This window comes from Pseudopodoces humilis, chromosome 1, assembly GCF_049639895.1.
Source record: "Pseudopodoces humilis isolate 2021_Gansu_Grassland_sample_001 chromosome 1, ASM4963989v1, whole genome shotgun sequence".
Lineage (NCBI taxonomy): Eukaryota > Metazoa > Chordata > Aves > Passeriformes > Paridae > Pseudopodoces > Pseudopodoces humilis.
The window spans coordinates 93,495,155-93,499,463 of NC_142200.1; the positions used below are offsets into that span (position 1 = coordinate 93,495,155).

The 4,309-nt window shown below is 35.5% G+C and overlaps 1 long non-coding RNA gene across 1 annotated transcript in view; it reads left to right on the forward strand.

Moving 5' to 3' along the window:
• LOC148185171 (uncharacterized) overlaps positions 1 to 3,842 on the forward strand; it is an 8,222-nt gene extending 4,380 nt beyond the window's left edge. Inside the window, exons 2-3 of the long non-coding RNA XR_015773440.1 lie at positions 1,629 to 1,727; positions 3,159 to 3,842. This is a non-coding gene — a long non-coding RNA (uncharacterized LOC148185171). The remainder of the gene's footprint in view (positions 1 to 1,628; positions 1,728 to 3,158) is intronic.
• The last annotated feature ends 467 nt before the right edge of the window (positions 3,843 to 4,309 follow it).

Genomic DNA, 4,309 nt, shown 5'->3' on the forward strand with positions numbered 1-4,309 from the left:
TAAAAGTCTATCTAACGTAAAGCTAATGACTGACCCTCAAAACAATGTTAAAGAAAACTTTGGACAAGTTCCTCACTTGTGATAAATGGATACTGGATTAATCAGAACTCATTTATAAAATGTCATTAGGAAGCAGGAGAAATATTTTAGTGAGAAAATGTGTTTACCTGGCGATGTTGTAAGTATATATTTTTTTCTTTTTAATGACAATCATATGATAGTTGAGGATTTTCTCTCTTTTGGATTCATATGAATGGTTATTCAGAATGCCTTTCCTTTAGAAAGTAAACTCTAGCAGAATAATTGCAGAGAAAAGCAGATTAAAATTCTAATCAAAACTTTAAGCTTTTTAAATGGATCTTCAGAGATAATGAAGTCGGCTGTAGTCTAGAAGTTTGGCTTTGGTTTTTGTTTTCTTGATTTCATTTCTTTCTCCTCTTAAATAATCAGTTGTCTTACCACCAGAGAAGTGGTAGTTTCCCTTTTCAGAATGATGAAAGAAAAATCTGAACCTTTTAATAAGAAAGCTTTAGGGACTAGTAATAGAAGGCATCAGAAACAAGGTTATCATTTTGCAGTCATTATCCTGTGTGGATAAGTTAGGAAATTTTTAATTAGATTCTATTTTTTTCCTCATTAAATTTCGGTAGTAAAATAGTTAGTCAAATCATCTTGGTTGTGTTCAGCCTCATCTGAGTTTCATTTGCATCCTTCTAAAGCTGAAAAAAATCCCTTCTGTAATGAAGTATCCCAAAACCAATTGTTTGCTTTTTGCATGGGATGTTCCCCAACACCCCATCCCAGTCCTGTGCAATGACTGATCATCTTGGTGTCTGGCTGGGAGCATCCAAATGGTGTTAGATAGGACTAAGCCGCTCTGGTCATCTTCTCACTGATGCTGGTAAAGGGAGTCTGACAAATTAGTGTAGGACTTTAATTCAAATAGGTTTGAGTTTGGTTGGAGATTTTTTTCCTTTTCTTTCTTTTTTTTTTTTTTTTCTCTTTCTTTTCAAACATGAGTGGGAACTCTAAGCAACATAATTTGGAGATTAGAAAAAAGAGCCGCTGAGAGTAATGTTAGTAACGATACAAGCAAAACTGTCCAAGTTCAGAATATAACTAAACAGTGCCTTTGTGGATGAAATTAAATTCCTTCAGTGCACCATTACTTGTGAACAAGCCATCCCATAAACATCCAATCCTTGGGAGATTTGGGTGGTTCACTACACTCTGCACATGGCTGTGGCATTGTGCTTGGTGAGGTCTACAGAGTTCCATTTGATATACATTGTGAGGATATGTATGGCTTGCAACCCCTCAACTTCATGGTGTGCCAAAAGACAATTTTTGTTTTTTAATTGACAAGTCTGGAATAAAAAGAAAGATCTTCTATTTTTAAATTTTTTTGGAAAGGTTTTCTGTGTCTTTTTCTAAAAAATATTACCAAGATAAAAAAATGAATATTGGGCTTGATGACTAAATTGGCTACAGATCCACATATTCAAACAAGTTGTGATGATTTTTCTTGAAAAAATCTTATATTAAGACATTTAAAATGTAGAGCATTATCTGCTCTTAACTATTTTGAAATACAGTAAAAAAATAAAAGTTTTGTTTTAATTCTGCAGCTTCATGTGTTTATTTCCATGGCCTCATCAAGACTGAAGGAATACCTTTCTTCTATGAGAAAAAAGAAAAACGCTATTAATACAAAGCTTAGAGTCAAGGCAAGTGTTCAGAATGATTTCATTTTTTAAGAGAACTTTCTTTGTGATTACAATAATTCTGGTAAGGACTCTATGAGATACTGCTGCACTTATGTCTGCTATTCTTTCCTGGCCTATTTACCTTCCTTGAAATCATTTTACCTTACCGATATCATAACTGGAGAAAATTCTATCAAAAAGCTTTAACTTTTAAAACTTTTCTTGCCCCAGGTCTGTGCTCTTATAATGCATCCTCTCTGATATTATGAACACATGCAAAATGTGGAAAAGCTGTGGGTCTTAACACTTATGTTTTTCAGCTAAGCCATATTTTATTATGATCAAGATTATGAAAAATGAACAGAAGTATTTACTTTTGGGTTGTTTGGGGTTTTGTTTTGTTTTTTGTTTGGTTTGGAGGGGTCTTTTGTGTGTGTGTTTTTGTTTGCCTAGGGTTTTTATTTTATTTTTTTATCCATTGATTCTCTAATGTCTAGTGAGCTATTCTGTGAGCTGTAAAGCTTATTGTTACTTTTTAATGCAAACTCTTTGGAAATATTCATGTCTCCTAGTTATGGTTTGTAGCAGATAAATACAAATCTTGATTTTTACAGCTACATTCTTTGTATATGTCTGGTAGAAAGACATCTTCTCTTGGGCTGATATAAAGATCTTAAAACTCTGGGGCTGATAATAAGATTTTTATTCTCAAATCTGTCCGTTGAATGGAAGTTTGTGAAAATGTCTGCCTGAAATGGCCTTATGGTACAAGATTGTGATGTCTTTAACAGGGTTTTCTTTCTAAAAGCTGCCTTCACCTCTAAGCCAGATAACCACATTTAGTGTAAACTTCATATAGAAAACTGCAATATATTGATTGGTCTTGGGATCTAAATGCAATTATTAATATTGCTGGTGTGAAATGTGCTAAAAAATCTGAGAAGAAGGTAATTTTTTCATTACATCCATTTGCTTGCTTTTCACTCTTACACCCTGCATTTGTCACAGAGTTCCTTGGGCTGGCTCCTGGGGTGTCTGTCCTGCACAAATAAAATTCTGCTGAAAAACCACAGTGTGGTTAGGATGATTGGCTATGTTCTTGATGAGCTAACTCTACCTTTCACTCATGCCAAACTCTTTAATTCAGCTGTTCCTGTGCTTCCCTTGCACACCTGATGAGAGGACCACAAAGAGTCACAACAAGGAGTTTCTCTGAAGAGCCATGGGCTTGCTGTGTGCAAGGGGAATGCTTTGTCTGGTACTGAAACAGGATTATTGCATTTGAGGGTCTCTGGGAATACCTGCTTAATGGTTGTGATCTTGAAACCTTGCCAGCCAGTACTGTGTCAGGTTAATATGCAGGCCTGTAGGAGGTAAGATTCTTCAAGATTTCAGAAGGGACTTCTGTCTGACATTCTTTGATCTTTGATCTCTTATATCCTCTCTTTATAGCTATCTGGGTCAGTCATTACTTTCTCAAAGCCACACACTGAGAAGATGACACTTCCACACGCTCCAGCTTCTAGAAATAAGGAAGAGAATTTTTCACTACTCTGAGCTACAGTCTGCCTGACTGTAGTCTGACAGTCTGTCTGACTGACTTTTCTTGGAGGCCACCATGGATTGCAGTGATGATACAATGGAAGGTTGATTTCTGGAAAAACCCCACAATGATTTCCCTTATAACACCTGTTTAAATGGAGTGATATAGAATCAAGTTCTCCTGACTGTCAGTTATTTTGAACTATTTCTTCTGCAGTAATCCTCATGGATTTCCTTGGGGATTTCAGAACTGATGGCATGGTATAATGTATGCATGATGATAGAAAGGTGGCAAATAAGTTACAGGGCACCCTTTCTTATTTTAAAGACTTGGATTTCATAAAAATTGATACTTTTTTTCCCTGCCAGTTTATGCAGTTCCTCATGATCAAAACCCGATATAAAGAAAATGCATATATGCTGTATGCTACCCATCCAATTACTCTGAGTGGAGTTCTCTCTCTGTGCATGTTCTGAAGAGTCCTAAAACAAATTACCCTGTGATATTGTTTCAGATGCAATGGTTTTGTACCATTGAAGCAAAGCAAACTGTAAATTGCAAAACAAAGAATAAAACCATAATTACTGCTTTCATTTATTCATACCATATTAATGCAATATAATTATCTGGCAGGCAGGATTTTATGAATACTCAACAGAAAACCACCAAATGGTTGTTCTAATGAACACATAAAACCTAACACTTTAAAGCAGTAAATCACCTTCTGTTACTTTTACAGTGACAAATGTCTTTGAACTTTATAATTGGAAATAATGTATTTTGGCACCCTGTAAAAGGCTCTTCAGAGTACTATTGTGTTTGGAAGTATTTCAAAATGGACAGAAGTGCCAATGCACTACCTTAGGAATTGTGATGGAGATTTTTGCAATGCGCCTGTGCAGGGCAATATTTTTTTTGGTGTGCATTGTGGCCTCCTAAAGAGTTCTTGAGGAATTGGGATCCTAAATAAGGCTTTAGGCTTGGATTATATATAAGTCATAGTAAATGGAGCTGCTTGAAAGCACAGTGAAACCACAAAACCAAAATTTTCTGAAAGTTA